The 25,097-nt window shown below is 47.4% G+C and overlaps 1 protein-coding gene across 7 annotated transcripts in view; it reads left to right on the top strand.

The window, feature by feature from the left end:
* The first annotated feature begins 11,705 nt into the window (after window positions 1-11,705).
* MICAL2 (microtubule associated monooxygenase, calponin and LIM domain containing 2) overlaps window positions 11,706-25,097 on the top strand; it is a 213,615-nt gene continuing 200,223 nt past the window's right edge. For 3 of the 7 annotated variants that reach the window (XM_074372378.1, XM_074372380.1, XM_074372377.1), the window contains exon 1: window positions 11,706-11,884. The gene's annotated coding sequence lies outside the window, so the exon portion shown is untranslated. The remainder of the gene's footprint in view (window positions 11,885-25,097) is intronic. The other 4 variants (XM_074372383.1, XM_074372379.1, XM_074372381.1 and 1 more) reach the window with 3 other exon arrangements.

The following is a 25,097-nucleotide window of genomic DNA, read 5'->3' as shown; positions in this document are numbered from 1 at the left end:
GAAACGCAAATTCTGATCACAACGAGGTATCATCCCATCCCCATCAGATGGGCAAGACCTTTAAAGTCTGATAATACCAAGTGTGGACAGCAGTGGTTCATGCTAGATAGGGCAGCACTGATGAGAGAGAATAAATGATGCAATCACTTTGGAGAGCAATGTGTATGAGTGAATTTGAGAATGGATATTTCTTATGCCCCAGCAAAACCAACTCTAGACACACAGGAAAACTCTCATACGTGTACCCAAAGAGACATATGAAAATGTCTTGCGATATCAATTATAATAGCAAAAAAAATCTATCAACAGGGGAATGAGCAAATAAAACATGGTATATCACTCCATGGCATGCTATTCAACAGTTGAAACAAGTTAGCACATCCTCATGAGTAAATCTCAAATATCAATGAGGATAAATTTCAAAAACATAATGTTGCAGGGAAAAACAAACTGTAATTCCATATACTATGAGTCTATATCAAGTTAATATGTTTAAAATGTGAAATACAGTACAAAACGTTGTTTGGAAATGTATGCCTATGTAGTAAAAGTGTAAAAACATACGTTAGAATGGTAAACATTACATTCATGAGGATAGGAAAAGGATCCCTTTAACATTTACTGTAATATTTCTGTTTTTAAAAAATAAAAAAATTACATCTGAAGCAAGTAAGGCAAAATAAGATTTGCTAAGGCTCTATGGTGGGTACATGAGTGTTTGGGGTGTTATACTTTATTTCCTCATGTTTGAAATATTAGGGGAAAAGCCCTTAGGTCCCTGGTCTCCAACTTTCCCCCAATGCATGGTTATGGCTTGGGAAAGAAAAAGGCAGAAATGTTTTTTGCCCTTCTATTTATAACCAGCAGTTTTCCTAGAGATTATGCATCTCCTTAACACATTTCTCACCTGTGATGTTCAATGCCTTCCATATCATCAGTTCAGCACCAGATCAGTGCCATACATCAGGAAACAAAAATTAAGATCTCTCCCTCTTCTATACAGGAGCTTGTGGCTATTCGAGGAGACAGGCAGGTGAGGGAATCTTACTGTGCTAAACGCTAAAACTGAAGTGTGTTTAAAAAAATGTGTGGGATAGCACAGTAGGAGGGAGAGATTCATAATTTATTCTGCCAAGGGAATAGGTACAGAAAAAAGCAAGGAATTGGGCTTCAAAGATTGAGTAGGAGTTTGCAAGACAAAGGGGATGAGGAGAGTATAGCATGAGTAAAGAAAACAAGGCATGGAGTATCTCTTGTGTCATGGGGCTGGAGGGCAGCATCCTGACAGGACATGTGTTTCAGAGAGGACCTTCTGACCATGGTAGAGGATGAAAAACCCGAAAAGCAGGGAGACTGGTTAGAAAACCACTGGAAATGTTTCAATGAGAATTGATGAAAATCTTAACTACAACATAATGATTTTTGGTTGCAGTTTTCCTGCAAAACTGCAAATTAACAGAGGATGGGACAATGGCTTAATAGGGTTTTGTTTATCTCTGTGTATCCCACAGCTCTTCCAGCTGTACCCTGCATATGATAGGAGCTCAATGAATACAAGTTGATGGGAGAGAGGGAGGGAGGAAAGAGGCAGCCCACCCCCTCCTTTTACAGATAAGAAGGCTGACAGTAAGAGATGGGGAGTGATGTTTTCAAGGACATCCTTAGCTGAAAGCTTACTATCTTTCCCTAAAACAGCAAAGAGCCCTGCAACCACTGTTAACAAACTGATCAGCATGTAAGTTTTTAAAGACAAAGGCTAGAGGAGGAAGGGTATAGCTCAGTGGTGGACTGCATGCTTAGCATGCATGAGGCCCTGGGTTCAGTTCCCAGTACTACCATTAAAACAAATAAAGAAACCTAATTCCTCCCCATACAAAACAACAACAACAAACAAACAAACAAAAGACAAAAAAATGAAATGCTAAAAAATAAAAAGACAAAGCCTAGACTGGTAAAGTTCTATTACAAAAAATCCTATTATAAAGCTGTGTTCTTCGTAAGGAAGTGCTTTCTCTTTCCCTTAGGCATAAAAAGTTACTTTAAAACAGGCTGAATTCCCTGGGATGAATAATATAAAACAATAGCCCTTCATTTGGCCTTGGGCCAAATGACAGGCTTTGGGTGGCTTGGAAAAAACCTGATTATGCTTTGGCATTGTGTGCAGGGCAAGCCCAGCAGTAGTGAGAACTTTACAAGTCTTTTGTTCTGCCACCAAGCAGTAATTTGCTCTCCACCCCAACATAGTAAACTTCCAGTCACCTGAATAAATCTCATCTTCATTGACAGCGTGTATGCAAAGCAAAACCACCTCCACAGCGCATTCAGGTATGAAGATCTCAGCATCCATCCTCTCTGTGATTTCTCTTGCCTGGAGAGAGACCCAGCTCTCTGTGTATGAAAAATGAATGAATGAAGATAAGGGCTGACATTTACTGTGTACTTGCTGTCTACCAAGCAATGTTCTAAGGATTTCACATGTATTGACCTTGAACTCCTGACGTCACTGTGATGTAAGCACTATTGTTATTTTCATTTTATAGATGAGGAAAGGAGGCACAGAGCAGTTTAGTACCTGCCTTGGGTCACATCGAACCAGGATTTAGGCAGAGGCACTCTTGCTCCAGAGCCTGAAATTTCTTATACTTTGTACCCAGTACACAGTGCCTTGAAGGAAAGAAATATATAAGAAGATGTCATTCACTCATTTGTGCATTTTCTTTCAGGGGAAGTAATTATGTTTATTTATTTATTTTGATAGGGGTATGGGGGATTGAACCCAGGGCCTCGTGCATGCTAGGCATGCACTCTACCACTGAGCTATACCCTCCCTCCTCATTTGTTCATTATTTAACATTCACTGAGGGCCTACCAGTAAGGCAGGCAGAGTGGATGAAAGACATGAATCTGCCATTAAGTTGCTCAGAGCCCAAAGGGGGAGACAGGCCACTAATCTGGTGTGAAGACCTCTGGTCGATTGGAAGATGGGGAACTGGGGAAGCATTGAGGAAGCAACTTGCTTTGCTCAAAGTGGTTCCCACACTTCACGCTGCATGGGAATCACCTGAGATCTTTAAAAAATGACTGATGCCTGGCTCCCATCCCCAGACATTAGGATTTAATTGGCACTGGGAGCTTTAAAAGCTCCCCAGGTGATTCTAATGTTCAGCAGAATTTGGGAAGCATGGGCTTAAAGAGTCATGAGTTGGTTTGCAAGTAACACAAAACCTAAGTCAAACTATCCTAAGCAAAATTAAGAAGGAGGGGCGCTGGCTGAACGTATTGGCTTACATTAAAAAAGGCAATAGGTACAGACTTCCAGTTATTAAATAAATGAGTCATGGGGATGTAATGTACAGCATCGTGACTATAGTTAATAATACCATATAACATTTGAAAGTTGCTAAGAAAGTAGATCTTCAAAGGCCTCATCACAAGAAAAAAGTTTTTTGTAACTATGTGTGGTAACAGATGTTGAGTAGACTTATTGTGGAGATCATTTCATAATATACAAATAATCAATCATTATGTTGTAACCTGAAACTAATACAATGTTATATGTCAATTATACCTCAATTTAAAAAAAAGGAATGAGAGACAAAGAATATATGGTTTTGAGTAGGGTTTGATTGAAATCTCAGAAGATGTCAGCAGGGTGAGATTTTCCTGTCCCTAGTGATGGCTCCATTCTCAGGCTCCTCTTGGTTGCAAGATACAGCAATTCTGGTCCCTGTACATTCTTTCTTCATGTCCAGTGGGAAGAAGAGGTCTGTTTTCCTCCCAGCTCAAGTAAAGGCCCAAGATTGCTTTTCATTGGCTCTGACTTGGGCCAGAACCAATTACTGGGGCCAGAGAGGTAGAGGTTGCTGAATGGCTCAGTCTGGGTCATGTGTCCCACCTCTAGGGCCAGAAATTGAAGGCAGCTTCATTTAGAAGCCCATGGTAGAGGGAGGGCATAGTTCAGTGGTAGAGTGCACACTTTGCATGCATGAAGTCCTGGGTTCAATCAATTATTCAATTTAAATAAATAAACCTAATTACCTCCCCATTAAGAAATAAAAATTAAAAAAAAAAATTAGAAGCCCATAGAGGACAGTGGAGGATTTGTGGCAGGTCCTGGCATGTTCTGGGAGCTGAGGGTCAGGAGGCAGTCAGAACCAGATACGGTGAAGGGGTTAACTACATTTTCTAAGGAGACAGAGATATTTAAATAGGAAAATGTGATGATCACTTATGTATTTTAAGAATATAACTCAGATAGTTATGAAAAAGACATATGAGACTGAAAAAGTTAGTGTAGTTTTCAAAAGAAGTGAGGTTGCAGACTTGAACTAAGTGTCAGTAAGAGTGGATAGGAGGGGGGGCTCGAGAGATGTTTCTGAACTATAAACAGGATTTGTTATCCCACTGGAAAAACATTTTAGAAAAAGAGAGGAATCACAGATGGCTCTGAAAATTCTTGTTTGAGAGATTGGGTTGTTGGAATACCATTAGTGAGATTAGGAACATAGATTATTAAGTGGGTTTTGGACAATTTCTGGACATGTTGAAATTGAGATGTCTCGATGACACCCAGGAATTCCAATGGGCAGATGAATATATGACTCTGGAACTCAGGAGAGAGCTCGAAGTCACTACTGCCCATGTGATAGGGGAAGAAGGGACAATGGATGTGAGCGCCCAAGGAGAGAGGTGGAGGCAGAAGAGCAGGAAGAGGCTGAGGTGGGTCATCCAGAGAGATGGATGGGAGTGTTTAAAAATCAAAGGAAAGAGGGTTTGAAGAAGGATGCTGGTCCATAGCATCATGTGGTGCCAAAATATTAAGGAGGGTGAAGGCTGGAAACAGAACATGGATTTGACAACTGGGAGGCCCCTGGCACTCCAGCAAGAGCCAGGTTATAAGATGTAGGGTGAGTGACCCTGGAGGATGCAGACAGACCAAGCATGGCCGGATCACTCTTCAGATTTTATGATGAGACTTCTTTCTAGGGCTGTGGCTCCAGGAGCTGTGCCAAGTCATTTTTATATATTTGTTTTTGTAGTTTTCTATTTTTATTTAGATTTGTTTGTTTCTTTTTTTTTTTTAAGTTTGATTTGGCTGATGAGAGACATGTGACCAAGCTGTCAGGAAAAAATTTAAAGAGATAAAGGCTGAAGAGAAAGTGATTTGCCATAGAGACTGAAGCAGATAAGTGATTGCCAGGGGCCGAGGAGAGAGGAATGGAGAGTGATGGCTTAATGGTGTGGGGTTTCCTTTTGGGGTGATAAAAATGTTCTGGAACTGGAGAATGGTGATAGTTGTACAACACTGTAGATTTGCTAAATGCCAGTGAGTTTTATACTTTGAAATGGTTGAAGTGGTGAAGTTTTTGTTATGTGTATTTTAAATGTCCATCCCTTCCCAGACACACACACACACACACACACACACACAGTGATTTTATGTATCTTGCTTAGTGGGTTTTATGTGGATCACTTTATTTAATCCTAAAAACATCCTTAATACAACTTTATAAGTACTTCATTTTTCCCATCTTACACAAGAGGAAACTGAGGTTCAGAAAGATTGATTAATTTATCCAAAAATCACACAACTAGATTTGAGATTCCAATCCAAGCTGATTTACTACAAAGCCCAAACTTTTTTTAAAGATTTTTTTATTGTTGTTGGGGGAGATAATTAGGTTTATTTATTCTTAGAGAACGTATTGAGGATTGAACCCAGGAACTCATGCATGCTAAGCTTGCACTCTACCGCTTGAGCTATGCCCTCCCTTCCCCACTCCCTTTCTCCTCCCCCCCCTCCGTTCCCCTCCCCTCCCCCTCCCAAAGCCTAAACCCTTAACCTCTCTTTTATACTGCCTCTACAGCTACACGATTTTGTAGGTGTATATACTGATAGTATGAACAGATCCATATTCAAGGTATTGATGGTACAAATCTCTGGGTGATGAGATTATATAATTTATATTCTTCCTTTTGATTGGATACAGTTTTTATTAAAAAGAAAGATAAAACCTATTTTTCTTATAAGGAAGAAACAGATTTTAGAGGTACTTCTCTGAAGGAGATGTTATGGATGTAAAACTCCACAGGGACACAGACAAGTCTGCAGAACGTTGAAGGAGAATGAAGCACCAAGGCAATAAGGAAGACTGCTCAAGGTGGTGACCCAGAGCACAGTCTGCAAGGGAGTGACAGTAATTCGAGGTGAAAAGGAAGAGGGAGAAAAGCAGGCATGAAGCCCAGAGGCCAGGAGGGATGGGGTCAGAATACAACTGGGTGATGTTTCTTTTCATGGCGCCTCTTTCCTGGGCCTCCCTCTGCCCCCCTCCCAGGTCCCTCTGTTCTTATTCTGCCCTGAGTGAACCCTGCAACATAAATTTGTTTTGCTCCAGACTGTCCATGGGGCAGCCACAGCCTTGTTCTGAGATGCTTTCCTCAGTCCTCAGGGGAATAGAAAACCTCGAGGGCTGGCCTCTCAGGCATTCTTAGAAGGCCGCTGCGGCCGTGGCTTCCCGCTTTGTCCTGGGATCCTGTGACTCTCAGGCACAAGCCCAGAGCAGCCCTCACTCAATCACTTCTTTGATTTTCTCCCAGTTGAACTGTCAGGGATTGTTGGCCAGTGGGAGGGTGCTGAGTGGTGAACTGTGCAGAGAAACAATGATTGCGTTTCTTTGGGCCAAAAGTCAAATTTCTTTTCCAAACATGCCTTTGCAGAGAGGGATCAGGCCCCTTCAGATGAGACAAGGCCTGAGCCAGGTTGCCTAACGTGCAACTTGCTTGGTGACCAACAGATCTATCATGTATGTCCTCTTGCCAGTGTTTTTATGTCTTTTGGGGGTATATCCGTCCCTTTTTTTGCCGTGTCTTTGGTATCCTTACATTTTAAACTGACATGTCTAAGAATCTTCCCTATTTCTGATAAGTATACATCACATTTGCAGTACTTTTATAATTAATGAGATACGTGTTTCTGGCAAGTCTCAGAGTGACTAGGTGACCGGAGCTTAGACTCAGGAGCTAGACAGACCAAGGTTTGAATCCTAGTTCTGCCAGATACTAGGACACAGTATTTAACTTTCCTGATCTTTGGTTTTTCCAAGTGTGATGGTTAATTTTATGGGTCAACTTGACTGGGTCACAGGTGCCAGCATATCTGGTTAAACATTATTTCTGGGAATGTCTGTAAGGATGTTTCCAGATGAGATTAACTTTTGAATCGGTAGACTGAGTGAAGCAGATGGCCCTTCCCAGTGTGGGTGGGCACCACCCAATCCGCTGAAGGCCTGGATGGAACAAAAAGACAGAAGGGAGAATTCACTTTCTCAGCCTAATGGCTTAAGCTGGAACCTCAGTCTTTTCCGGCCCTTAGACTGGGACTCACATCATTGGCTCCCCTGGTTTTCACTCCTTTAAACTCCGTAAGGAACTACACCACTGGCTTTCTTGGGTCTCCAGCTTGCAGACAGCAGATCATGGGACTTAGCCTCCAGAAACAAATGAGCGAATTTCTCATAATCAATCTGTCTATGTCTTTATCTACATCTATATCTCATCTCCTACTGGTCTGCTTCTCTGGAGAACCCTGACTAATACACCAAGTGTAAAATTGGCTTACTCATCTCAGCTCGTAATTCTCAGAAGTAATCCTGTATGGATGATGTGAAGATTAATCAGGTAACACGGGCCCAATGTAGGCCCATGGAAGAAGCAGTTTTATTTGCCTATTGTATCATGAGGGTTGGATCAGAGAAGCAGGACTTTACCGTGATATGGAATAAGGAATGTTTAGAGGGAGTAGTGTTCACACAGTTGTGGAAGCTGTTGAAGAGGTCTGGGAAAGCTGTTGCCTCGGTGTCTACTTGGAGCCTGAAGTTGTGTCGGTTAGCAGAGTTGGCAGGTGAGAAGAAAATGTGGATTTGGAGAGAGAGAAATCAAGGGTTTTGTGCTATTATTTGGTCTCCTGTGTCTCTGAGGACCAGAATCATGCCCTTGGATTTCACAGTTGGCTTTAAGTATGTGTGTGTATACCTCTACCTCTGCTCCTCGCATCTCTTAGGCTCTTTGGCGCTGGGGCCAGACCACTCGTGACCCTGTGTTTCTTCCCCTCTCCTCTGCACATCTGTTCTCTGTTTGCTCTGGTTGTCATGTCACCTCCTGCCTGTGGACCTTTGCATCATTGCAGCCAAATGCACACATTCCCCAAAGTGCTGCGGTGGCTCTGAGGGCATTGTTGATTTTGACAGGTGCCATTTCTTCTCCAAACTGTCTCTGGAAGATCCACTGAATGTGTGGTAGGCCTGATGAGTTTCTAATGACCTTGAAAACTTGTCTATGACTCAACCATGAAAAATAGTGCATTCTGAGGCCTATCAGGATGATAAGGGGCTGGAACAGGTCCCCCGCAATCTTCCTTCTTGCATACTCCTGAGTCCGCTTAAGGGAGGTACAAACGTTTCCACTTCCTGGTGTAGAAAACCCTTCTCCAAAGATAGCATCCAAGGTAGACTGGGGCCAATCAGCCTTTTCTCATCATTTAACAAGGTAACCAGATTCTGTATAGATACCAGCCTTCCTCTTCCTTCTGAAATTCCAAAGCCCTTTAATAGTGTCTTGAGGAGGAGGCTGGTGAGACACACTCACTGTTTCACCCCTTCCTGGAACATCTACACATGAGGAGGGGGTCTGAGGGCACAGACCATTTTTCATTTGCAGGAGGAGGCACAGGTGGTAACTCTTTTCCCTGTCATTCAAACTCAGTGAGATGCACCCTGGAGTCCCTGCAGAAAATCTCCACATGGGGGATCCACTTAGTTCAACTCTGACTTCTCTTCAAGCCAGCTGCTGGGCTGGAAATACAAAGAAGCCAGGCCTGACAACCCTGCAGCCTCCCGGAATACCACCAGGTGGATGGCCCAGGATGATGGAGATCATCACCTGGAGTTCTTTCAGAAGAGGCATGCATGGTGCTGTTGAGATCCACTGCTTCCAGTCTGAGATATAGATATTTTTGGGGATGAATCTGGGCCTTCCTTCTCTCCCTCCCTCTGATGCTAATGTGGCCATCTGCATCTCCCAGACAACCTTCACAGGCACACATTCACCACCCCAGAAGAGTGGGCTGGGGACAGATAGTTATTAAATATAGACTACTGAGCAGTGGCACAAGGAGGCTGAGTTTGCCTGACGTGCTCAGAGTGAAGCAGGGGTGTTGGAGACCTGGAATCCACTTCTGTACTCTGTGACTTTCTGTGCCTTCTCTTCTCTGAGGCTCCATTAATTTTTAAAATTTCTTTTATCTGTTCAGTGAGGGGTTTAGGTAATATTTCCTTTAAGTGCACTCAAACATATCATGATTTTTTTTTTTGAAGGTCTTAGTTGTATAAACCCACAGACACAGCCAGAGTTCAGCAGGATATCTGATGGTTACTACTTTGTCCAGGGCAGTGGCAGTTGTGATCTTCTGTCCTCATTCCTTTCCACCTCCCAGGGAGATGGCCAGCAAGGGTGACTTGTATGTGGTGGCAAAGTGCTGAGACCACTGGTTCAAGAGTTCTCAGCGTTTATCTCCCTTCCTGCAGTCAGCCTCCACCAGCTCTCAGCTTGCCCTCCATCCAAGGAAAAGCTCACTCATCAGCCCTCAGACCCATCTAGCAGGGGTATTTCTTACTTGGGAGTAGTGTTAGGGAGAGGAGGCAGAGGTCCTAGGAACACACTGATAAGTTTTAGTTTTTGAGTTGCTAGAATTTCTATGCTGAGTAGTGCTATCTCTGTAGAACTTGGTGGGCCCACAGTGTTCCTGAAGTAGTGTTAAATTTGTTTAATTTGGAGAACATGTGCTGTAGATAGGTGATGGTAATTATAAAAAATGAAGGTGATAAAGAATACAGCTCCCATGGCACTGTGTACTTCTGATTATTTATCAGCTGAATAACAAGTTACATGAATTCAAGTACCACATCCAGCTCACAGTAGCATCTGTGAAATGAATGAGGCTCTGTCTCTACCTCCATCCCTAGCATGGGTGTCTCAGGCCCGGGCCAGAGGCAAGAGGCCTGTGTCCAGTGAGAACTTGGGCTGGGGGCAGAGGTAATGCTGTTTCCTATATGTCACTCTATAAATAAGGCAAGACCATGCTGGTCTCATCTCCTGTCCCTGACTGTGCCCAGGCCTGAGCTCAACAGAAGGTTCGGATGGACTGGGATGGATCAGGCCCCAGAGCAGTTCCTTCAGGCATACACCTGGCTTGTGAGGTATTCTAGAGGTATGAGCAGAGCTGCAGAGGCCCCAGTGCACAGTGGTGAGGCATGCAGATTCTGGAACCCAGAATCAAATCTAGGCTCTGAAACTTATTAGCCATGTGACCTTGACAAGTTACTTTACCTCTCTGAGCCTTAGTTTCCACATCTGTAAACAGGGATGACAATAAAAATGCATACCTTACAGAGCCATTGTCAGAATTAAATGAGGTAATGTACCTAGAAGACACCCCACCAACTGGCATCACAGGTAGAGTTCCATCAGAGTGGAGAGCTGCCCCTCTGAGAATCAATGCCAACTGAGTGTTGCAAACTGAGCAGGGACAGCTTTTGCTGAAAGTTCATCTGCAGGAAGTTGACTGAACTCTGAAGATGCTGAAGATGCTAACCAAGTAGGACAATCCCTGGGAAAACCCAAAGGGCCTCAAATAGGATCACATGGTAAGGAGTATGGAAAAAATAAGCCCATGATAGGGGCAAACTGCTCTGTTTGTACTTGCCTGACAAGGGAACTTAGTCTCTCCAGAGGGTAGTCTGGTTCTGTGGAAATTCCAGCAGCCTGAGCTACAATACTGTTTTCTCACTGCCTGAGCCTGCCTGTTCTCCTCCCCCTGGGTCAGCTCTGTTTCAAGAACATTTATATTGGGCCAAGCCCATGATAGGCCCCTGGGCCCCAGAGGTAAGTAAGACGTGGCTCCTGCCCATAGGATCCTTGTTTCATGGTCACTGCTGCCAGGGAAGTTTGCCCAAGGTGTTTACAGTATTTGCAGTTAACAAAGCTGCTTCATACCCCTCACACTGTTCACGCTGTGTTTTCTATGAATGGTGCTCCCTGGAGCGGTGCACAACGGGTAAGGGTGCACAGAGAAGAGATTAAGGTAGCCAAGAAAAGAGTACTTCGGTGATTTGAGTTAAGTAACAGGTGACCTGCACCGCCGCCCCTCTTCCCACCAGTCCAAGTAAGGAGAAGGGCCTTATCAGCTAGCAGGGGCAATCTGAAGCCAAGGGTGGTCAAGGAGCAAAGCAAGAGGGAGGTCCACTGAAGGTGATATGCTGCTCCCCTAAGTCCAAAAGGCGACCCCGAGGCTTGCTTTCCAGCTGCCTAGGCCAAGGAGTAGGAGGCCCATCCCTCTGCTCTCCCTTGATATTTGGATACCTGCACCGGGGTTTTCACATAGCAGCAGCACCACGCCCGCCCCCATCGGCCCTCTGCTGGTCTCAGACCTGCACTGGTCTGGGTGGGAGCGCCCGGCTGCTCCCTACCCTCGGGCCAGGCTACAGCCCACGTGCGCCCACAGCAGCCGCGGTGACAGCTGGCCTCACAGAGGCGGGGCGTGAGGGGAGCGGGGGTGGGCTCCGTGCCGCGCTGCCATTGGCCACGGGCCTCGGGCCGTGGGCGGGGCTGCGCCCCCGGCTGCCCTGTCATTGGCCTCGCCGCCAAAGGGGGCGGATCCCCGTCCTGTTGGCCGCGCGGCGCAGAACTGCAGGCGCTCGCCCGGCTAAGCCTGCGCGGGGCCGCCTAGCTCGCTCTCAGGTACGCAGGCGGTCTCCGGGTGGCGACCGCTGCGCCCGCGGCCCGTGGCGAAGGCAGGAGCTGACCCGAGGCTCGGCTGGCGCGGCTCTCGGTAAGGCGGGGTGGGTAGGGGAGAGAGGGACTCCGGGGAGGGCGGGCGGGGATTGTGGCAGCCGAGCCTGGATTCTGCGCCCTGGCCGGCGCCTGAGACGGTCAGGTGCGGCCGCAGCATCTCCTGCCTGAGAACCAGCCCGCGGGGCGCCCAGCGAGCAGGTGGCGCTGCCTAGGGAAGCCGGGGCTGCTCAGATAGGGCTCTGAATCGATTAGAACGCGGTACCTTGAAGTATCTCTTACTCTGCCTCCCAACACACAATTCTAAACCTAGAAAATACCCAAACATCCACACGGAGTGGGCGCGACGCGCCAGCAGTACCGCCTGCCAACCAGGGCAGAAGATCATCCCCAAACTTACCTTCTCACGATTTGGGCTCCGCGCGGGTCACGTTCTTTCCCGGCTTTTCGCTAACCCCCAACCCCCACCCCCGCCCGGTTCCCCTGCCTCTTTAACAACAGGAAGTTAAGTTGGGCCAAATGTCGGTGGCCTGGCCGCCTGCGGGCTGGGACTGGGTCTGGGGCAGTGGCGGTGGCTCAAGGGCCCAAGGCTCTGTCCTTTCTGAGCCTCCCGCCCCTAGCAGCCCGCACTCACCCCAAGCTCTGGAGCATCCCTGCCGGGGTGTCCGAGGCTCCTGCCGTGTGGTTGCCGACTGGCCCGGGTAGAAGTGCCTCTGACTTGGCTTCCAGGCCAGGGCAGGTGGGGTTAACTATATCGTAGGGCAGCCACTCCACAGTGCTGGGAACAGCCTTTGCTGGATGGGGAGGAGGAGTGTTGAAACCAGAGTAAACGTGTGTCTCCTTCTACATTGTTTTTTCTAAAGCCTGGGTTCTTAAAGCCCAAAGAGCTTTTATTTGGAGGTGCGTAAGGCCCTGCTGGAACCTTATGCTGTCAGTCTTGCCTGCACAATACAGTTGGCAGTGGTTTCAGTGAAGGGTGAAGTCACTAACCAGCCCCCTTCTGGGCAGGCTTTGTGGGAAAAAAGCCAGCAGCCTGTTGGCCCTCAGATGTTTGCCTGCCTGGGTGCCCTGGCACCTGGGCCCGAGGGCCAGCTCTATTCCTGTCCCCTTCCCAGGGGAAGTGGACCCAAGTGGGCCTCACGTACCCCGGGCAGCCCCACCCGATGTTGTGGAGGTTCTTATTGCAGTAAGAACTCGCTTTCTGGCAGAGAAGACAGATTTAAGTGTCTACTGAGGGATAGGTCCTACCCAGAGGCACTTTTGCAGCCAATATCACGGTAACTCTCCACAAACTTTGTTTTGTCCTCTTCATTTTAGAGATGGGGAAACACACTTAGGTGGGGTAAGTGCCCAGGGTCACATAGAAAGTGGCTGAGCCAGGATTTGAACCAGTCTCTGCCAGAGCTAAGCCCTATATTCTCCTGCTGCCCCATGGCTGTGGAAAGTGGTGTGCTATGTTGCAGGCTCATCGCCCCACAGTGTGCCCAGTGGAGGCTCCTGGCCTCTGAAAAGTTTCTATCCAAAGATTATGGGGATGCTTCTTGAGCAAAGCACTTGAACAGACCCAGATTAACCCAAGTAGTTCAACCTGCAGACCCCTTGCCCACCTTGTCCTCCATCAAGGGTGATGGCAGGTGTTGGCCATGTTGTGATGAGTGATTGACTGTTGGTGTTTCAGTGCTATTTGAGGGGGAAGCCTGCCTCTGCCATAGACTCGATCCTACCTCTGAGAGTTGGGTTCTCCATGGTCTAGGAGGACTGTTAGCTGAAATAACCTACCTTAGGACTGGTTCTAGTTTTGTTTTTTGAGGGGAGGGCAGGTATTGAGGTATACTAGTTATGGTTTTAAGGTGACTGAAATCCGTAGTTTGAGAGTACATTTATGAAAAAGGAAATCACTGCTTTCTTCCTCCTTCAGGCCCAGGGCTCTGTCTTTCCCCTCATCCTTCTCTTCTAAAAGAAAATCATGATTGGCCTAATACAGACCAGTTACATTTTAGTATAAATCAGTGTAAAGACTAAGGCTGGTTGTAGCTTGCTCATTGGAGGCTTAGTCCCAGGAGCTTCAAGAAGAAAAGGGACACCTCAGTAATCCCTGTCTGCCTAAGACTGGGATGTGTGTCTATTCCCTCCGCCTATGTCTACACCTCCATCTGGTGTGCCTCCCAGTTATGGGACTGCCCCTTTCACTCCCTGCTACGGGAGGGTAGAGGTCCTGCCTTCTTAGGGGAGAGCCTTAACTCTCCAGGGAAGGGTTGGGTATGGGTGCCAGATTTGTTTGGGCTGAACATTGCCAATTTTTTAAGGCCTTCCCAGGGTGAGAGGATCTCTGTTGTTTAGAGAGCCAGTAAAGGGAACACTTCATCATCCTGGGACTTTTCATTCTGTATATCACTTGATTTCCATATTAGCCCTCTGAAGAAATAGATGGGGTTATTCCCATTTTACTGATGAGGAAACTGAAGCTTGGAAAGATTAAAATTTACCCCCCATCACACAGCTAGTGGGTGACCAAACTAGGATTCTGGCCTCAGACTGCAAGAGTGAGGTCTGTGTGGTGAATTAAACACTAAGGAAAGCAGGAAAAACCATATGGCCATCTTCCGAACTCTGGAGGGTTGGTGTGTGCAGTCCCCTGCTGTGTGCAGCCCCCCATCCTGCCCCCCTGTGCTGACATTTCCCCACCTTACTTTATAATTATTTGTGAAATTTATCTCCTTTGCTTTTTATACTAGTCTCCATTAGGTTATCTGCCATGATGTATGGCAGTCCTCTGTTTTAAAATGTCATGAACATTTTCAAACACAAACATAGAATAATATAATGAGCCCCAAATACTCATTATCTAGCTTCAAGAACCAAGATCATGCCAGGCAGGCGTCATCTCTCTCTCTCTTTTTCTCTCTTTTCTTCCCTTCTATTTTCAATTCCTGAAGTGTTTTAAAGCAAATCTCTGATAGCATGTCATTTTGCCCCTGTATCATCCAGCATATTTCTGTTTTAAAAAGAACATTCTTTCATGGCCACATTGCCATTATTGCATGTAACAGAATTAACAGTAATTCTTGGCTCTCAGCTCTACATTTTCGTATTTCCTTGATTGTCTCAGAAGTGACCATTGTTGGTTTGTTCAAATCAGGATTCAAAGTCTGTATGCTGCATTTGGTTGTTAGTCCTCTTATGCCTACTTTAATCTGGGGCACCCCCCTCCTCCCCACTCCTGCTTTTAAACTGCTGTTACCCTCTGTTTTGAGCCCCACACTGGACAGCGAACACTTTGATGCTGGAGTCCGCTTCTGTGCTCTGTGGGATCACCAGTGCCATGTCTGGGACAGGGCGGAAGCCCGGTGAGCGGTGAGCGCCTGTCCAATGGTGGTGTAGCCACTCAGGAAATGCATTTTGAATGAATGGACCCTGTCGTGGGTTTGTGTGACTGCTCGTGCCTGTGTTTAGATAAGAGGTTTTAAAAAAAGAAGACTTGCTCACGTGTGGATGTTTCCTCAGCGAGCGTCAGCCTGTAAACATCCTGAAATAATAGGAGAACTATTTGCTGTGCTCCCTGGCGCTCTGGTTTGCGGTGGGGAGCCCAGGCAGCCGCCGCCGTGGAGCCCTGATCAGCAGCTGGCCTCCCCAGATCACATGTGGGGCTGACAGGGAGTGAGGTCATTTCTGCCCTAGCTCTGAATCCCAATTTATTCAGCTGCAGGAATTACCACATTAGGAGCTAGACACTTGGCGTTGGGCTGCCCAGAGGATGCTGCCCACCTCTCTCTGGGCACTGCAAGATTCTTGCCTTGTGCCTTCAGGAGCCTTCTCTAACTGGCTCCACACCTAGTGAGATGTGGGCTTTTTCTCAAATCATTATTTGTGTGCAACTGATAGATTGTGACAGAGAACAAACACTGATGACCTTTTGGTGTCTGCTGAATTTATGGTGAAGAGATAGTATCACCATTGGCACCTTTGTGGGCATCCTAATGAAGGAGACCAGAGGCTCAGAAGGGACGAGACAGTTGTGTTCACTTCCCTGGATAAGGTGCTTCACACCTGGATTCCTTGTCAGATCTCCCTAAGGTGCTGGTTACTCTGATAGCTGCCTTCTGACCCACCCAGCAAAGATCCTTCTCTGCAAAGAGCCCCCAGATGAGGAGGGTTTTTTCTTTTCCTCCTCCTCCTTCTTAAACATAAACAGTCTTTTCCACTAGGCATAAATATAAGAAAATGTCTTTCTCTCTGCATGGCAGGGACAGAGTTAATTTTTCCCTTTTATCTTTTATTTCTCAGTATTTTTCTAAAATTTTTATAATAAAAATATTTTATTTTTCTAATGGAAAATCCAGATATTTGGGATTTTTTTTTTCTTTAAAAAAAAGAGAACTTCAACCAAATCGGATGGGTAGACAAAATTATACATGCATTTGGTACAGCATTATGTGTGTCTAGGTCCCAGAGCCACTGGGATTTTGATATTTGCTTTATTTGTTTTATGACATTCTTTTAAGGAACATACCTGGATGTTTTAAAAGAAAGCAAAGAAAGCTGGGCTTAGGAGATGGGAGGCTATGAAGCCCATGTGACCTCACCCCTTCTCCCATTCTGTCACCTCCCTTTCCTTCCTGAGAATTTCATTTTGGTTTCCCCAGAATGAAATTGCTCTAATGTTAGGCTCTTGATTTTGACTTTTTCATTCCAGGAGGTTGAGTTATCAGAGGAAGACAGAACAACATAGTGTGTTAAGAAAAAGCAGGCAGGGCAAATCTTCCGGCCCCGATGGCCTGTCTTGTCCTCTTGGGAAAGTGTCTGATGTCCAAACACCCCACTCACCTCACTTTGCGGGGCCCTGGCTCCTCCCTCCACCATTTTCTGTTTTCCTCCCTACATCTTCCCAGAGTTAGGAAGTCTGGCTGGTTGGTGCTGTTAAGGCTCCTCCTCTCTCAAGCCCTAATTGTCTGGTCTCAGAAACTCAGAGTTGGTAGGGGTGATGGGGACGTGGGCCCTCTGGTCACAAATCAACTGCCATTGCAGGGTTGGGTCACAGTGGAGTCTGACTTTTGAGATGCTTCCCTTCTCAGCTGTTAAGGAAGTGTCCATCTGTGTGTCCCAGATGAAGGGCGGTTTGTGAATACCAGGTATGGTATTGTTTCTTAAATGCAATTGCTCTGTACCCGGTCATGCATCTAAATACTACTGCAGTTTGTCTCAGGAAAATCTGTCTTCTCCCAGTGGCTGGCAGGGAGTTATGTGTGTGGATGGTGCCGGCTCTTAGGGTTGGGTTTTTTAGTGTGTTCTGTACTTGAACTGGTGTTTCTCTCCCCTGAGGGTCAGGGTCATCTCCCTGCCCCTCGCCACCCATACCCCACCTCCTCCCAGTGGTGTCCAGATACCTTGCAGCTCTTGTATTCCTTCCAAGGCTTGGTCAGCTTTCTCTTTGGGGAATACAGAGGTCAAGGCAGGCCTGAGAGCAGGGACTTGTTTCCTCCTGCTTTGGGGCTCAGGTTTTTCCCATTCTTGGGCCATGGAGGATGTCTACTGCCGATGTCCTTTCTGCTGGCAACAAGACAGGATGGCATGGAGTCGGGTGGTGGCCACTGGTCCCTTAGCTGCCGCATCAGCAGGTTTATGGGATGTTTGCAGGCCCCAGCTTTTGACACACCCAGTCCAGAAGCCCAGCCAGAGACTGGAGTGGCAGCCTAAGAACATCTTGTCCTGCACCATAATATCAATGTGTTAAGATGCGGAAACTACTTCTTGGCTCTGGTGATTCTGAATGGCTGGCCTTGCTACTGATCTGACTACTGACAGTGTCTGGTAAAGATTTGCAGGATCTCAGGGTTTAACCTGTGCCAGAGGCCAGAAGAATGAGGTGTAGGGGAGGATGAAGAAGTGCCTGGGAAGAAAGTCACTTGGACCTTTTGGTCACTAAGGAGAGCTGCTCCCTGGAACAGGGTAAGCTCAGGGTCTGCTGGGGGCCTGGCAGCACTGCTGACCCCACTGCTGGACAGCTGTTCATCCTGGGGGCCCGGGGGGGGTCGAGGTATGGCATGTGGAGTTCATGGCTGCCATAAAATCAGGGCACTGATGGCTCCCCATGTCAGGACAGCTGGGCTTTTGCACAACTTGATACAAAGGTGATAACAGTCAGGAGCTCCCTGCTTGGAGGGGTGAGAAATTTGATAGCTGAAGAAAGGGACAGAATAGAGGAATCAACAGGGGACTTGGACACCCTTAAGAAGAGTGTTCGGTCTCTTTCCTCAGGGAATGTCCTCTGGGGATTGTGCAACTGGTTAGGGCCTTGGTGACCACTGGGTTCGTGCTAGGAGAGCTGCTCAGCCAACTGCCTGGGGTTGCAGCACATTGCTGTTCTGAAGGAAGGAGGAGCCTCTGGATGATGACTTGGCCTTCTAGAGTCCAGGCTTGCTGCCACCAGGGGACCCAGGGCTTCCTGCTTGGTCCAGGTTGCTGTCTCCAGCTTGGCTGCATCTGTTACCTTGGACACATCTTGGATCCTCTTAAAAATGGCCCCCCCCAACCCTCCCCCACATGCACAGATGATAGTACTCACCCCTCCATATACACACACACACACACACATACACATAGTTGATGATCTTCACTCTCACATACACACACATGCAAAGATGCATGGTACTCACCTCCCCCCACCACCACACACACACAGAGGATGGTGCTCACCACCCCCCCAACATATGTGGGTGCATGGTAACCTATTTACTCAGTACAAAGGGAATTCAATGAAAAGCAAGACTCTTCTTTCCATCCTCTAGTCCTTGGTTCTCTTCCTCTGTGGCATCTGCTGTCCCTGCTCTCCTGTGGTTCCTTCCAGACAGAGTCTAGGCATGTGTTTGTGCTTATTTTCCCACTTTGTTTCTCTCTGGGCCTGCTGGGAAGCCACCAGGATGGGAAGTGACAGGACCCACAGGGCTGCTGAGACTTAGCAGCTACCTGAATTAGCCACAGGTTAACTGTTCCCCTCCATGTGCTTTCTACCTCTCCCCTTTCGGAATCTCCTTGTATTAAAATTTGCGGGTGTCGAGAGTCTGGGCACTGAGAGTAAACCTAAGGGTCATGTTCTGGGTGCAGGTGACATAGGCAAAGACTAGCAAATGTGCTAAGACAGACCTGGGTTCAAATCCTAGCCATGTGGCCCTGGGCCAGTCAATGAACCCTAGTATTTTAGTCTGTAAAAAGAAGGTAACCACACCGATCCCAAGGAATTGATGTAGAGATGAAATGAAAATATTTGTGAAGTGCCCTACTTAGGTAGGCACTCAAAAATGTCAGTTTTTTTCCATTTTTAAGGAGTGACCCATTTTCAGAATGAATGACACTGGCATGGAATCCTCTGGATGACTTCCTGGAAATTTTCTTGGTGGATCCCTGAGCTTTCATTTCTCTGCAGAAGGCAGGCAGTTCTCCATTTACTGCCAAGTTGAGCTCTCCCCCTGCACCTCTTCCTGCTGCATCCTCCCCAGCCTCTGAACACCACCTCCCTCTCTGTCCCTCTGTCCCCTAACTTCTCCCCTACCATTGATGAACAGGATGCTGTGGGCGCCTGGAGAGAGCTCTTAGCTGTTCGTGGCTGCTCCCTGGGGTGTTTTGGCTATAATCTCTTCAGAAGCTCTAGCAGATGTCTGTTTATTTCTGAAACTTCATCTTAATCTTCAGTGTGAGAGAGGAGAGAGGCTATTTTTAAAGATCTTTAATTGGCAGTGTGGCACTCCACGGCCTAGATTGCCTCCAAGTTTCATTCTGCATTGCGCTCACTCTCTACCCATTTTGAAACCCTTCAGATCCAGGCTGAGAGACCTTATATGTCCTGATTTTAGGACAGCACTTAAATTTGGCAGGCAGTTGTAATCTCTGAAAAAGGTAGGTCAGGGAAGCGAAGGCAATCAGCTGACTGTTTTTCCCAGGCTGGCACAAATGGAGTGAGAGTAGCATTTCTGTGTCCATAGAAACCAACATCTCCCCCTACTTCTGCCCCTCCCATCCAGCTGCACTGGGAGAGGCCTGTCCCCTGCATGCTTCCTGCTGATTGGCTGGGAGATCTTTGGAATTAACCCTTGGCTTTAACCCTTTGACTCAGGTGGGGCTCAAGGTGAGGAGGGAGTGGAAGCAGGGTAGTTTCAAATGATACTGATCTCCTGGGATGGGGGAAAAAGTGGAGGCCGTGAGTCACAGAACTTGGGATGTCAGATTGGAAGGCTCCTCTGGGATCATCTAGTTCTTACTCTTGCCACCTTGTTTAAACTGAGGCTCAGTAGCTTCTTGATACTGAACAGAGGCCAGGGAGGTGTGATTCCTGACCCAGTATTGCCTAGCCAGGTCAGAGTCAAGTCTGTTCTCCCTCCACCATTTCTGCCAGGCTGTGAGCCAGTGAGGAGTCTTGGGCAGCCTTACTTGCAGGTGGCCTTCCCTTCTGAAGCACTGAGCCACACCTCCCTTTTTAGCAGCTCTCCCCTGCTTTGAATTTAAGAATGTATACTTCTGTAGCGTGGGCTAGCACAATGGCTTGGGGTGCAAGAGCTTTCCTGATCAAAAATACCTCCTCCAGAGCCCTGGGGCCTAAAATTCCCACCTTTATTTTCAGCCCTTGTCTCCAGAGGGCCTTTGTTAACAATGTAGACTTTAACCAGGAAGGACACCATGTGGATTAGTTTGTCTCCTGTTAGCTGTCAGCTGAGAGCTGAACCTTGAGAGAATGGGGGATGAGTCAGCTGGAAATAGGTGGAGGAGGGAACCAGAAAGGACTGTAAATAGGGTGCTGTCAGGGCCGGCGTGGAGTGCCATGACCTAGGCTCCTTAGCCCACAAGGCACAGCGGCCATGCCAGGCGTACGGTGCTGAATGACAGGAGCAGAGCCTTCATCGCCTTCATCTGACATGTGGAGGGAGGTGCCTTAGACAAACTCACTGATGCCCAAACTCACTGATGCCCATTCATTGATGCCCACTGTGGATAAGAGTTTGGAATGTGCTTTAGACAGTTGCAAAGTGTGAGGGAATCAAGGGAGACTTCCTGGAGGAGATGGCACTTAGTCATTGAGAAGGTAGAAGGATTTCCATAGGCAGAGACAGGTAGAGTTTCCACATATTTTCCACAAAGATATATAGAAAAATGAGGGTACGTTTGGGGTGTCACATGGTAGAAACATAGGGGCTGCCTAGGGAAACTGGTAGCCGAGGCTGGAATTAGGCCAGCCCTGAGTGCTGAGTGCTGGGGGTGGACCAGGGGGTATGGCCCTATCCCCACAGGCAGTGGGAAGCCATTGGAGAGGGGTGATCAGAACTCTCCTTCTGGCAGATCAGCTTGCTGGATAATCTTGTGGGGGACCTGTTAGGAGGCCTGTACTGCCCTCCATGCATTGGGCGGGTACACTGACCAGACAGTAGCTATTTGTCTGGACCAACAAGTGCTGTGGCTGGTAGGAATAGGGGAGGGGTTGTGGGGGGCAGTTAAGGCCAGGCCCAAATAAGACCTGTCTGTTTTTGCCCCACCATCTTCCATGTGAAGGGAGTCAGCGTGGGCAGCCCCTGTCTTCCAGTTTATTGGGAGAGCCACCCATTTTGGAACCCCTCAGTTAGGGTCTTAGAATATGGGACATTTGTCACTTCCTCTGGCACCAAGTGTGCCTGTCTTGTGCTTTGGCTCTATTCTCTGAAGAAAACGGTAACTGCCCCCACTTTTTACCAGCTCACTATAGGCAGGCCATTCCCCTCCCTCAAGGTCAATCTGAGGGGAGTGAATGGGAGAGCCATGGGTGCGGGGCCCCTGAGGTTGGGTACCCATGGACCAGGAGCAGGGGTTACCTGCCTGCACGTGGAGGAGGCAGCAAAGCTGGGGTGGGTCAGGGACTCCAGTGACTCCTCCTTCATTAACACTGGTTTTGCAGGCATCACCTGTTCACAGAGTGTTGTGGGCCCTCATTGGGAATGACTGATTCTCCCCCTTTTGTGGTCTTGTAAGCACCTGAGTATCCCCTTCAGGTGGGTGCTATCCTGGGTTTCTGGGGTCCACTTTGCATCAACCTTGCTGGTGGAGGAGGAAGCCTGGGTGTGCTTGCTGGCCTGGGCTGGACTTGATGTCTCCTGGCAGTGGGAACGCATGGAGAGGGTGGGGCGGTGCTGGCTGACTCCCCAGCCTTTCCTCGGCCCTCCGGACATCCTGGTTCTGGGAGGGGATGAAAGCTGAACTCAGTTTCTGCCTGCTCCAGTGTTAACCTGGCAGGTGGGAGGCACGGCTGCCTGGTGTGCTTACGGCTTTGACATTTGAGCAGAGCCATGGGCACCTGTTCTCTGCCATAGATGTCTCAGAAACATCCATGCTTTATGTGATGGGATAAACTGCTTCTGCAAGGAGCAAATGGCGTAGGTTTAGTGTGTGTGTGAGCCATTGATGGGGGGGCGGGGGTGGGACACCGAAGCAGTGTTCGTCTTTATTATTCTCCTAGCATCCGTGCTACCAATATAAGTCCAAGTTGGTCCACTGATTGATGGCTCAGTTGAGCGCTCCTTCCTTCATTCTGCCAACGAGACTTCTGGAGGTCCCTCTATTTGAAGTGTGTCATCACCGACTGGCCACGGTTTTCAGAGTGATTGTAACACCTTGGGTGAGCCTCTGACTTTCTCTGAGACTCAGGTTTCTCCTCTAAGGTGGGGTGACAGCACTTGTCTCACAGGGCAGCTGTGAGGATTAAACAGGGCAGTGTGCGGAGCGCTCCTGTCACGTTCCTGGCAGATAGCAGGCATGAAGGTGGCCTCCCCTTCTGTTCCCATTCCTGCACTGGCCCTCAGGAGTCGGAGAGTACAGCTGCAGGCCGGGTTCCTCTTTGCCTCAAGCCTCCCATTCGGTTCTGTTCCCCAAATGACTTTTACTCTGAAGCAGTGACTTTTTAAGAGAATAAGTCAATCTGAGCACAGAGGTGGGTAACGAGAGCTGGGCCTCCTTTCTCCTTGTGGGGAGGTTTCCTTAACCAGGCCTCGGGACTGCAGGGCTGCTCTGTGGGTGCTTGATTTCCCCGCGGTGGTCCAGCCATGGCTTCATATTGGAGGTGGCCCATTCCATCTTTGGATGGCTCGTCCTGTGACCTCCCTGCTGGCTCCCTATAGCTCCTGGCATTTGGTCCCAGTTCCTCCTCCTTGAAGCCGTAGATAAAGAGAGCCTAGTCTTTCTTCTATGTGACAGCTCTTGTTGTTTTTCAAATCAAATCTATGATACCATCGATTGTAAGATATACCATTATTTTATGAACCTTCAAGAAAGAAAAAGTGCCTCCGATTAAGCTGTGGAACAACGCTTTGTTATTACTTAAAATGTTTATATTTACTGGAAGAATTCTCTTAGACTCCAGACATAAGTTTTTCTTCCATATCACTCTTTCATGTACATAAAAAGTACATAAGTTAGTTACAGCATTCCTAAAACTTCTTCATTTTAAGAATCCAACTCTTCCAAGTCACTTTTTGACTCAGAGTCATCAGTATGTTTGAGGGTTTTGTGTGTGTGTGTGTGTGAGACATATTAAATTCTGGTAAAGTGGTGATGTATTTCTTAATCTCTATTGTCTTTGGAATTTTTTTTCCAGGACTCACATTTCTTCCTTAAATGGTCCTTAAATGTCTGGCTCCTGAAATGTTGAGGCTTGCAGTTGTTCAGATATGTCACCAGGAATAAGAGTCAAATTTCCATATGACAGTGGCAAGGAGGCAACGACAACTATGCCGCAGCTGCATTCTGTCCTAGAGAGATGCTAGCTGTTAGGGAATTCTAAGATACTTTCTGCTTTCAGACATTTTAGAACTAAAAAAAAAAAAAAAAAAGCGAAACATAATACATAAAGACAGCCCTCTCGTCCTTTCCTGAGTCTCCTTCCAGATTAACAGTACATGATGTAGGTTCAGGTGTTTTCCTGTAGTTTGCCTCTGAACAAACTCCAGTTTGTCCATATTCCTTCTAATACAGTGAGGCTAGTGCCCAGACCATCTGTGGTATCCACGATGTGGTGTGACCACAGCAGTGGAAGGCGTATTTCACCTCCCTAGTTCAGGTGATTCTACTCCTTTTAATGCAGCCAAAGATTGCATCAGCTTTTCTGGCAGCTACTTTGCACTACTGAGTCACTGACATTACTGCTGACCAGGTCTTTTTCACATGGAGTGTTGCTGTTTCTCCCCTGTCCTCAACATGTGTGGCTTTAGAATTGAAATGCAGATCCTCCTATTTTGTTCCCATTTGACTCAGAACAAGCATTCCTGTGAAATTTCAATGTGTTAAGTTCTGTGCAACCCTGTTCCGTAGAGCTCTTTCAGGATCCTATTTAATTAGTGTGCCTTCCACAATTTCACCCAAGTCATGGGTAAAATGCTTATCAAGAGAGAGCTCTCTGCTAGAGTCCTCCCCTTGTGACATGCTGTTTCATCAGTATGCTTTGGGACAGTAGTCCAAGCAGCCCCTGTCTAAGTCTCTGCCTTTTTTTTTTTTTCTGACCTCTGACCATCTTAAGTCATGTCAAGTCTGTTGTGATTCTCTGTCAACCGTCAAGTATCCTATCACAGAAAGATGTAAACACTCCTTGACATCATGAGTTCTTAGTTCCCAGGACTGCTTTCAGGTGTCCCTGGGCTGCCCCACACAGATGCAGTGGGCAGCTCAGTGGTCTCCTCTGCCCGACTTTCCAACTCTTTGGGCCGGCCAGGGGGCTTGAAGTCATTGAAAAGTATCCTTTTCTAAAAATCCAAGATTCCCCTTTTCTGTCAGTCTAAGGATAGCTCTCTTTGACAGGGGCCATCGTGTGCCCAGAGTGGGAGCCGAGCTTCAAGTTTCCAGGGTCCCTTTATGCCCCTGGGCCTCTTGGCTGAAGATGACCCCCACCCCTTCCTACCATCTGGGCATGTTGTGCAGCTTCAGCTTGTCCCGGGCTGGCCTCCTCCAGTTGATGCTCTGGGACAGGCCCTGCATGAATGTCTCAGGGTCTCCTTTGGTTACGCATCCTTCTCCCAGTGACGTGACCTGAGCTTTTTAACAACTGACCTTGTCAAGGTTCCCTGTGTGACCACACGGCTTCTCTTCTCTACCATTCACGTAGCAGCTGCGGTGAGCACAGCACTGGTGTGAGGGCTCTGTAAATACTAATTTAGTTCATTCTTCTGCCAGCTCCACGTGGTAGATACTGTCATTATCCCCACTTACCAATGAGGAAATTAAGGTGCAGAGGGGCTGGTTAACTGACTTAC

The sequence above is a fragment of the Camelus bactrianus genome, chromosome 10 (assembly GCF_048773025.1).
Source record: "Camelus bactrianus isolate YW-2024 breed Bactrian camel chromosome 10, ASM4877302v1, whole genome shotgun sequence".
NCBI lineage: Eukaryota > Metazoa > Chordata > Mammalia > Artiodactyla > Camelidae > Camelus > Camelus bactrianus.
This window is presented reverse-complemented; position numbering and strand designations above follow the sequence as displayed.